The sequence below is a fragment of the Perna viridis genome, chromosome 14 (assembly GCF_037379345.1).
Source record: "Perna viridis isolate PV_CMFRI_1.1 ecotype Kerala chromosome 14, ASM3737934v1, whole genome shotgun sequence".
NCBI classification, from domain to species: Eukaryota; Metazoa; Mollusca; class Bivalvia; order Mytilida; family Mytilidae; genus Perna; species Perna viridis.
The window spans coordinates 27,615,238-27,627,092 of NC_142458.1; the positions used below are offsets into that span (position 1 = coordinate 27,615,238).

Genomic DNA, 11,855 nt, shown 5'->3' on the forward strand with positions numbered 1-11,855 from the left:
TTTGGCACAGAGGTTTAACACTAAGGAACGCGTGACCGCGTACAGATGTGAATTTCGAACAAGAACGCGAAGGCAAGGTGAATAACTTGCTGATTTCGGCTATGCACCTAGGCGTTTAGAGAGGTTAGCATACCCGGAAGATGAATATCAATCAGTATTAGAGCAGCTTGTAGTAAACCAGTTTATTTTAGGTCTAGGAAACTTTGAAATGGAAGAACATGTGCAGTTTGCACATCCGCAAACGTTACAAGCGGCCATAGCTAACGCAGTCGAATATGAAGGATTTACAAGTGCGCAAAGTAATCCACGAAAACCGAGAGACATTGGCAACTCTTCTGATCTTCATGTTAGGGTAGTTAATGAAGACAAAACAGATTTTTCAAAATCTAAAATAGATAAAAGAATCAAGGAACAAAATACAAATAAAGACATTCAAAATTTAGCTCAAACACTGAATAGCTGTATTGAGAAATTAACAGAAAAGCTAGAAGCATTGTGTAATCAAAACGAGAAATAACAAATTAAATGTACAATTTGTGATAAGGTAGGACATTTGGCAAAATTCCGTTGGCATAATGAAAATGGTCAATGTAGACGATAATATAGTAGAAGAAATAGACAAAACCAACAAAATCAAAATGAACATGACAAGGCACAAAAAGATAATCATAATAAAGAAAAAGGAAAAGGATCGGGACTGACCTTGAGACCAAAAGTTCAGTCCAGAATTCTGAAAATAAACTTGGTCAAAATGAAGAAAAAGATTTAAATGTTCAAATTAATACATTGAAACAAGGTTACTTATTCTAAAAAGTTAAAATTCAGAAAACTAATTTTGAATTTTTGATTGACACTGGATCAGATATAAGCATTATAAGTAAAGAGTCATTTAATAAAATAGGAATTGATGCCTCTCCAGTTAAAAAAGTTACAACTTTGACAACTGCAGAGGGCAGGCAAATGAATGTTTATGGGGAAATTCCTTTAAAATTTAATCTAGGAAATAAAGTCTATTCATATACAGTTATAGCAGCAGACTTACATAATTTGTCTGGTTTGTTAGTAATAGATTTCTTTGAGAACTACGATGTGAACATGCATTTGTCAAAATTAACTATGTCAATTAACGGCAATAAGATTAAACTATTTAAACAAAGTTACAGCTCTTGTGCTAATGTAAGGATAACAGATAACAGACTATGATACCTCCAGATAGTGAATTTACAGTAGAAGGCTATGTTGTAGGATCATTAGGTTTGTTTGTTTGTTTGTTGGGGTTTAATGTCCGAGCAGCAATATTTCAGCTATATTCAGACAATGAACATGACATGGATGATAAAATGAACATGAAATGAAAAAAAAGGATGGGTTACAAGGATAATAGGGTCGACAAATTTTGATTGCCACTGGAAAAAGGAGGATGGGTAAGGTAGGGCAATTTAGCCTCCTGTGGCAGAGCGCAAAGGTTTCTACTCCTATCGAATACCACAGCAGGGTTCTTTAACGTGCGAGGAACGTGGCATCTTTCCCAACACGGTGTACCGCTATGGTTTGCGGTCAGGTTTTCCGTATTATAGCCTGACAACCCCAGCATGTAACACGCCAGGTGTACCCCATTCCACCACCTGGGGCACACATCCCAGTTGCTCTGTGGGCAGAGCGCCTAGCCCCCGGCTAGGTTTCTGAGCACTATTTAGTCGCCTTATACGACAAGCTTAGCGCTACTGCAGGCCTATTCTTTTAACACCCGGACCTGCATGGGGCGGATCATTAGGCGAAAATTTGACAATGCTAGAGCCTATATAAAAAATAGAAAATCAAGGTCTCCTGATTGCTAGGACAATTTATGAAAGTAAAAATGAAAAGGTCAAAATAAACATTATTAATGTCTCCGATGGTATTATAATGTTGCCTAAAAAATCGCTGATAGGGAAATTAGAGCCAGTTGAAAAGATTGAAGAAATATCAGCAAAGAAAAATAAACTAAAATTAGATATTACTGAGGATTAAATAGTCCCTGACCATTTAAAATGTCTTATTGAAGAAGTATCAAAAGACAACTGATTCTAAATAAAAATAAATTTCAAAGTCTTATACTTACATTTCAAGACATATGTGTTGGTCCTGATAAGAGATTAGGTAGAACTGACTTAGTTAGTCATAAAATAGACACAGGGAATGATAAATCAGTAAAAATTCCACCTAGAAGGGTACCTATTTCTCAAAATGAAGTAGTTGAAAAAGAGATTGATCGATTACTTGAAGCTGACCTTATAGATCCTAGTAACAGTCCATGGTCTGCTCCTATTCTTCTAGTTAAGAAAAAGGATGGGTCCATAAGGTTCTGTATAAATTACAGGGGAATTAGATCAGTTACAATTAAAGGTTCATACCCTCTCCCTAGGATAGATGTCATTGGACTCGTTAGGTGGCAACAAATGGTATCATACTGTGGACTTAGCATCTGGTTACTGGCAATGCCCAATGAACCTTGATAGTAAGGATAAAGCAGCTTTTGCCCCCCATAAGGGCTTTTATCAGTTTAAAGATTTGCCAATGGGATGTTGTAATTCTGCAACAGCTTTTGAAAGACTGATGGAAATGGTTCTAAAGGGATATCAGTGGGAAAGGTGTTTGTGCTACCTTGATGACGTGATTATATTTGGTCCAAATTTTGACATTGCTTTAGAGAATTTGAAGCTTGTTTTCGAACGTTTACGTTTTGCAACTTTAAAGCGTAAGCCCAGTAAATGTAAATTTTTCAGAAAGAAGTGTCATTTTTAGGTCATGTTGTTTCTGAAAAAGGTATAGCATGTGACTCAAGTAAAATCGAAACTGTCAAATCATGGCCAGTACCCAAAAATATATTAGAAATTCGTAGTTTTCTAGGATTAGCCGGTTACTACTGGTAATTCATTCTCGATTTTGCTAACGTCGCGGCTCCGCTGACACAACTCACAAAGAAATCTGTCAAATTTTGTTGGGGTTCTGAATGTCAGATATCCTTTTAAAAACGTAAGGAATTGTTAATATCTTCACCAATTTTGGCATACCCCGAAGCGGAAGGTGATTTTATGTTAGATACCGATGCTAGTGCCAACGGTATAGGGGCTGTACTGTCACAAGTGCAAAATGGAGACGAGTGATCTCATTTGCAAGTAGAACATTAAATGACACAGAAAGAAAATACTGCACTACCCGAAGAGAACGTTTGGCGGTATTTACATTTGTGAAGTATTTTCGACATTTTCTTTGGGGAAGGCATTTTAAAATCAGAACAGATCATGCATCACTGGTCTGGTTAAAGAATTTTAAAACTCCAGAAGGAATTTTAGCACGCTGGATTACAGTATTAGATACCTACGATTTTTCTTTAGAACATCGTAAAGGTAAATTGCACACAAATGCAGATAGCTTGACCCGCAAACCACGTGGGCAATGCCATAGGTCAGATTATCATGATTGTTCTAATACAGGTATTTTAAAACAAAACAAGAATCCTGAAGACAACAATAACGTTGTCAGAGCTTGTTTATCATTTAAACGGATTTCAAAGTCCGACCAGGTGTCTTCTATACCTGTAGAACATACAGATTTTGATTTAGGATCAGGTTCAGCGCAAGTTATGGCGGTAGACTTAGATCATAGTGATTCGATTGGTTACAATCTTGGTCAAATGAGGAGATGTTGAAATGGCAGACAGAGAACTCGGATATAAATAGAAGTTTAGAATTGAAAAGTATTTTTGATGTTAAACCCCCTTGAAGTCAAGTTGAAAGTTGTTCTTACGAATGTCGAAAATTATGGAGGTTATGGGAATCTTTGATTGTCAGAAATGGAATTTTGTTTTATGTTTATGAGTCTGAGGGAGAAAATACAGAGAAAATAGTTTTGTTAGCTCCTAAAGAAGTTATAGCTAAAATACTTTCCGAACTACATAACAAACGTACAGCAGGCCATTTAGGAAGAGATAAAACTATAAAGTCTGTTAAACGACGCTTTTATTGGCCTGGAATGAGTCAAGATATTGCTGTTTGGTGTAACGAAAGTAATAGTTGTGCTAGGGCTAAACCTGGTCCAAGGATAGGAAGAGCTCCGTTACAACAGTCAGTCGTAGGATCACCTTTTGATGGGATAGGAATTGATATAATGAATAATGAATATCAATGAATATATAATTGTAGTTTCAGATTATTTTACGAAGTGGGTTGAAGCTTTTGTTGTGGTAAATCACACCGCCCTTACAGTGGCTGATAAACTAGTGACTGAGATTATTTGTAGGTTTGGGGTTCCAACTTGTATACATTCTGATCAAGGTAGAGAGTTCGAGTCTGAATTGTTTCGTCATATATGCAGGATGTTAGAAATTGAGAAAACTCGTACAGCTCCTTCTCGCCCAAATTCTGATGGCTTAGTTTAAAGGATGAATCGTATTTTAAAACAAATGATTTCAATTTTTGTCAATGAAAATCGAAGTGACTGGGATGATAATCTTCCCTTTTTGTTAATGGCATATAGGGCAACAGTGCAAAATAGTACTAGTTTTTCACCTTTAAGAATGATGTTTGGGAGGGAGATGTCATGTCCTATAGATATTGTTGCTGGGAATCCATTTCAAGAAATAGAGCCTAGGTGCCCTATTCAGTATGTAGAATGGTTGAAGGCTACTTCAGAACAGACATATAGTTTTTCCACAAATCATTTGTCAAAGGCCGCATTCAGACAAAAGAAAAACCATGATCGGGGTGTAAAATCCCGAACATATAGTAAAGGAGATTTTGTTTGGAGGTGGTATCCACCTTTTGCAAATGTTAAATTTGGACTGGGTTGGAGTGAACCTTACCAAATTGAACAAAAGATTACTGATGTGAATTACAAAATCAGAAAAAGCCCTACTAGCAGAAGTATAATAGTCCATGTAGACCATTTAAAACCTCATTTAGGTAGAGACTTGCCATATGAATGGCATAATGTTCAAGATGTTAAGATTGATTCGTCAAGTGTAGACGACACTCAATCGGACATAAATTTAAGTTTTCCTAATCCTAATGATAGTGAGGAAATGGCAAATGACATTTCTGAAACAGAAGAAAATTGGGGTGAAGTAACAGGGGACACAGAGGGGACTGACTCTGGCCTATTAAGAACTCCTCCGAAAAGAACACGTTGTGGCCGAGCCGTTAAAAAACCTCTAAAATATTCTCCCTAAACAGTTAACAGATGTACATAGGACAGTTATAAATCAAACCCTATATGTTAAGATTATTATTTTGTTAGTCTGAGAAAGGAGTAAAATAGATTTGCGAATACTATTAGTACCAAATGGTATATGACTCCGTGCAGAAGTGACAATTCTGTAGGGTTGATTTTATTATTTTAATATAAATTTAGAATAAAATGTTCTTATTTTAATGTGAAATTTTGTAAATATTTAAATGAAGTTATATGATAATATTGTGTTTTTTTTTACATTTTAAATGGATATTTTGATTATCTAAGTAAGTTCCTGAAGTCGACAATATAAAACAAGCTGTTGCAATAAATTGAATGGCCGATATTCTAGAAATTAACACCATAAATCATAAGTACATAAATAGACAGAAGGCATAACTTATGATATATGTATATTCATATTTAGTGCTGAAATAATGTCTTATAGTAAGGGTTTCTAGGCTTCCGAAGTAAATACTTTCAAATAATTAATAATAAAATAACAAAAATAAAGCTAAATACCAAATAATGGTTTAAACAGAACTTCCGAATAATAGTAGGGGTATCTGGTTTAGTTTTGTATTTTTATTATTTTTTTAATAAATATATAAATTTGTAACAGAATAAATGTCAAAATCTTATTTAAAAGGTGCTCCTGAAATGATTTAGTAAGAGTATCCTGTTTGTTCTGTATCAAATAAGTTTATATGAAATTTTGGAGTAGTTATTTATTCTATGAGTTCTGAAAATGTTTAGTTCAGTCATACATATATAATCAGGGCTTAGGAAAGTACTGGCTCCTGTATGTTTGACTAGAATTATCCATTTTTACAAAAGCTCAGTACATAAAAAATGCCTGAACAAACATATTATAAAAACACTGTTTTTCAGATAGTACAACAATCATGGCAGATATCGATGTTTTTGAAGTAGATGAAAGAGAAGTTATGAAATTTGACGACGATTTAAGGGGTGTATTTCCTAAAAATGGATTGGAATGCAATGTTGATAGATGTTCATCATTTTTACGTACATACGGAAAATATATCAAGCACTGGAAAATTACTCACATCCGGACTATTCCTATATACAGATGCACGGCTTGTAGCAAACAATTCAAAAACAAATGTGAAGTTAAAAGACATTTGAAGTCGACCCACAAATATACAGAAATAAACATTGCCGAGAGTATGAGCAATTTAAAAGCAAATCATCTACAAAAAAGTAGATTTATATATCCTAAGGGACAATTACCCTACAAAAAATAGACTGAAGAAGTTTCTGTAATTACTTTATTTTAATTATTTATCTGATATCTTACAGATGTCTACCTTCGACATATCTGTTGCACCGTTTGTTAAACCTAGTGAGCAGCCAGTGGCTGAGTATTGGCCAGAAGACAGCATGCCTTGTGATGTAAAGGGGTGTGAAACCCTTGTCATCAAAAGTTTTGCTATGTATTGCAAGCATTGGTGGAGGTTCCACGAGAAGAAAACGTCTATACTGAGTTACCGTCTTTGTGATAAGAATATGGCAAGAACGTGCCAGTTGAAACAACATTTGAAGAAGTTTCACAAACTGCAAGATTCTGCTTTAGAAGATGAATTACGCAATACTTCGTCAAAAATGGTGGACAATATGAACTATATTGAACCAGGGAATACTGCAAAGAGAATCTTCAGGCCGAAAGTGAATGTCAAACCACGTGAAGAAGCTAGGAGACATAGAAGGATCTTACATGAACAATTGGTATATCAAAATCTATTCCCAAATTTGGAAGGGGCTGTTCTCGTTCCAAGAGATCATGAAACACATTTTTTCAAAGTACCGGAGAGAAAAGGAGGACAGGTCTTACAATTAAAGAAAAAACCAGAATGGTGAAAATTGTGAAATTTGAATTTTATTTAATGAACATTTTAATAAATAAATAGCGTTCATTAAACTTGAAAATATGTTTAAATTTTTGCTCAATCGTTTTCAAAATATATTTTAATAAAATTCTATATAATTTTAATCTAAGAGGGGAGGAGTGTAACGATTTCGCCTATAGTAATTATATAATGATCTCCCTTGAATACATACAGACCAAAAATTCGAATATAAAAGTCGTTGTAAGTTATAATAATATAAAATAATGTATGTTTATAGTTTCTTTAGGTACAAACTACTCATTAAAAGCTTTAGTAGTAGGAAAGTGTTATGATAAATAAATATTTGGTGTTTTAGTACCAAAATGATTTCTATATATACATTTTTACGAGAAATTTTCGAATTGTCTTGGGACGACCAGTAGATAAGGTATGGCTCACTTTTAACAAATGATTTCATAATGAAATAATTGTTACTTGAACTTTTGGACAGTCACTAATGTGACAATACTCGAATATGAGTAAAATCTGACAAAATCTGTTATTTTTCAGAAGCTTCTTTACTACTAAAATATGAATTATAAATAGGTAACTTGTTTATTTAAATAACACCACAGCGTGTTTCTTTTCTTGTCTTTTCTTTTGTCCTTCATATCCAAATTCAAGGTGAAGGTTAAAATATAGAACTGTGTTGCCGTACTTATAAAGTCCATGTCTTGAAATGTAAGTAATAGATTTAAATACGGGTGTTTTAGTGCTCATTATGGAATAAATAAGTGCAATAGCTAAACTATAATTAATTTTGCTAGCTAAATATTCATTTAATATATTTTTGATACTCAATTAATTTACAACTATTGAATTGAAATGTTTTGATATGACATTGTTAACTCGATTCCCTGTGATCGAACTTGTAAACTGAGAGTATCTACATATAACAGAGCAACTGCCTCATTTTGCAGCCATCGTCAATTAATCAATGGTCTGAAGTGAGAATTGGGAAAGCATAGTCGTTTGTGGTGCTTTTTGAGGTCATTACATTGTCTAAATTAGACATTTTCAGATAACAGCAGGGGACGGAAGAATCAAAGTCCGACCCTCCTTTACACACGATTTGTGATTCGGATGATAATTATGATTTGTCTACCCTGTTTACAACGCTGCCGCATCAATAACTAAAGGAAATTTGATATATTTAACTCAACAATCTCATGGCAAACGCATTATTCGCAACAAACGAAATTTCACCGTCATTCAGTTTCTCTTCATAGTTTTCTTGCTATATTTAAGAATAACGGATGACAATCTTGTAAGCTTTCTTCTAATTTCCAGTTCTAAAACTTCCTCGATATGAAGTAGCACTTATAGTAATGTTATATTGCTACTATGAACTGATACGTAAAATTGACAAACCTGAAAATGTTAAAAGACATTTTCTCAAACTGTCTTTTATTAACAAAGGTGTAGATTTATCAAATTTACCTACTACATTTAGGGATTCCAAAGTCAGTGTCATTGAATCTATTCCTGGTTATTTTGAAAAAAAATTAGAACCTCTTATTCCTATAAGAAACTTAAAAGTATTTTATTTTTAATTACACTTCTGTCTCTATTGATACGGACATCAAATACGATTTTCCCGTCATCTTGATGTTGTGCCACTTTTACATTTCGATATGCACCATGTGGTCATACTATAACTGGAGACATAAACATCGTTGAAGTCAGAAAAATTGTTAAGGTTTTGAAAAAAGACCCAAATATCGTCCTAAATGTAAAATTGATTAGAAGGAGTGGCACAACACCATCTAAAGTTCATTGAATGTTCATTACAAACAGTGGAATAGAAGAGAAAATGCAAATAAAAGGTCGCTGGACAATTTTATCAACATGTTCATGACCATCATAGACATAAGAATTGAACATCATAAAAAGAACATATCATTCGACACTTTTCTTCATATTTTTAGAATAAGAAAAAAGTTAAAAGAATTAGGAAAGAAATTTGTTTCTGCACCGGCGGATAAAGCGGCTAACAATGTGTTTTTTATATGACGTAAATATCATGCAGAAATACTTCGTACTGAAATAACTAACTCGAGTACTTTATATATCACGTATACTACAGAGAGTAAAATAACTAAAGAACATAATAAATTAGGTGCTTTGTCGTGTGCTAACACCGATCATATGACAGTTCCAACCTGATATTGGATACCAATACTTCATAAAAAGCCGTTCAAATCCTCCAGCAAGTGTTCTGCCACTAATGTTTCTAAATTATAAACTTATAGTTTAACTACTATTGAAATAGCGTAAGTATTGATAATAAATGTTATCAGTATAGTGATAGTATAGTGGTGATAACTGTTTTTAGAGTATCAAAAATTTGTTTGAGGTATTAGATCGGCTTCATAACTTTCAGTATTTGTATGATTCGGTAGATAGTTATGGTTTGCATGTTGTTTGCATTCAAACGGATACATTTTGTGTTCCTCTCATAGCCGATTTGTTCCCCTACTGTTCCAAATATCACAATTTATGACTGAACTAGTCATAGATCCTTGTAAAAAAATATGACAAAAGAGATTATTTTGGTATGTTAATTTTCCATTTCGAGATGGTGATATTCCTGAAGAATCCCTTTACGGTATTGGACTGTTTTCTACCATGTTTGAGTTATAACTATGAAATTGCAACATTTTGTGATTTTTTCCTCCAAATAAAAAGCTTGTCTATTTTGAAAAAAAAACATACGTTCGATCATAGGTTCGATTACGAGAGCCCAAAAACATCAAAATTGTAAAACAATTGAGATCAGTATTAACTTATTCAATTCCTACCTGACCAGTTTTCAGAAAATTACGTGATTCTCGATATAAACTTTTTTCACTTCGACTAGACACGGCAATTTGTGTTTCCTGGTCAATTCTGTCAAAGAAAATTCTTCGACATTCGTTGTGTAAAACATTTTTGCCTTTTCTCTTCCGTCTTGTTTATCTTGTGGATCTTAAGTATATCCATAAAACCATCATGAAGTCAAGTAGATATTACAATGTCGGAATGAATTATTACGTTAAGTATACTTTGTACCTTAAATGCTGTTGTATAAAGAACTAGTCCATTGTATCTAACGTTTATAATACATCTTCGAAATTGTTTAACATAGTGTAACTAATGTTTAAGGAGTACCAAAAATTCTGATGGTTATCGGAACTGAATAGCGTCATCTAACATATCAGATAATTTAAAGAAAAAACAAGAGCTATGAAAATTTCAGATTCGCAAACAGTTGCCGTTGATTTTTGACACACAATGCACAATGTCGTAGAACTATTAGTATAACTATAAAAAAAAAAAAAACTTAAAATAAATAAATATGATTTTTGATATTTAAATTTGGTGTCGCGTAATTTTTCCTAGGTCCAAACCAATCCATGTTACAAACATAAGTTTGAAACATTTGAACACATGAAGGCAGCCGACCAAAATTAATATGCTTAACGGTCAAGAAAGGGATTTATTATAGTAAGCAAAACAACGAGTTAATAAAAGAAATTCCTGTATGATTATAGGAGTGACTGAGAAAACGCAGGAGCTACTTTAAAAATATCATTCCCAATAAAACCACCCGCTTCAACAAAGCGGGAATACGTCCCAAATGACTGTATCAAAAGAACAGCATTTCTAGAAAAAAGAGCCATATATACACATGTTTGTTACCTTTTGCGGTACTGCTTATCGTCAAGTTATTGCACTTCCCATGGGGATCAATTGTGCACCGCTTACGTATTGTTACGAATCACAATTTATGGCTAAAATGAATAAAGAGATTTCCAATCAACATTTGGTAAAAAAAAAACTGATAACACATTTAGGTATTCGGACAATATTTCTTTTATACAACAAATACTGATAATAAAAATTGTCCGTTTCTCGATTCTGGTATGCATATTATTAATTGTAAACTAAATACTAAAATTTACGATAAAAGGGAAGATTTTTCATTCCCTATTGTTAACTATCCATTTGTAGATGGTGATATACTCTTGACACCATTATATAGCGTTTACAGATTACAAATTGGTGCGAACAATGTTTTGGATGTTTACGAAAGTAATCTTCGAATAACCCAGAAATTACTACATCAAGTTTTAGATGCCACTAGCTCGTAAAAGCAATCACAGTATTTTTCAACCGATACAGGGGAGTCATCCTATTACAGATGTACTTGTAATACGGTGACTACGGGATTTTAAGGTAATACTCATCACAAGCTCAATACGCACCCAATAAATTGGCCATATCGTAAAATCGACTCATTCGTAAGTGGTATATTTAAGATATTGTTGTCCAAGCGTTAAAGATAGCATTTTGTAGTATTGACATTGATTCGCTCATTGGCTTTTTTTCATAGAAACTAACACACTACATATACTGTATATTTAAAGGCAGTTTTTGGCCAGACATGGGTCGTGCCCCTTCTTGTATGAATTATGAACCGTGGTTCTCAACCCCGCATGGGAAGAACTGGGATTGATACTGCATACGATAATTTTTGTAGATTTAAACTGGTATAGAGCTCGCATGTCAGTTAACTGCTACTAGTCCTTAGCTCTTTTTTTTGCATTTGTGTAACTTATAATCAGTTTCTTTATTTCTGTTTTAACATGGGACTCATTCATTTCCTCCTTGACATCATGATGAGGTCATCCCAATGTTGGATTGATAAAAGTATTATAAAGAAATATTATGATTTGTCTATGTGTTTTCTCT

General features: G+C 33.6%; 1 protein-coding gene across 3 annotated transcripts in view; it reads right to left on the bottom strand.

The window, feature by feature from the left end:
- LOC148598854 (uncharacterized) overlaps positions 1-10,077 on the bottom strand; it is a 40,282-nt gene extending 30,205 nt beyond the window's left edge. Inside the window, exon 1 of one of the 3 annotated variants that reach the window (XM_088562518.1) lies at positions 9,923-10,077. The gene's annotated coding sequence lies outside the window, so the exon portion shown is untranslated. Of the gene's footprint in view, positions 1-2,101; positions 2,121-9,922 lie in introns of those variants that run through there. The other 2 variants (XM_088562516.1, XM_088562517.1) reach the window with 2 other exon arrangements.
- Positions 10,078-11,855: the final 1,778 nt, after the last annotated feature.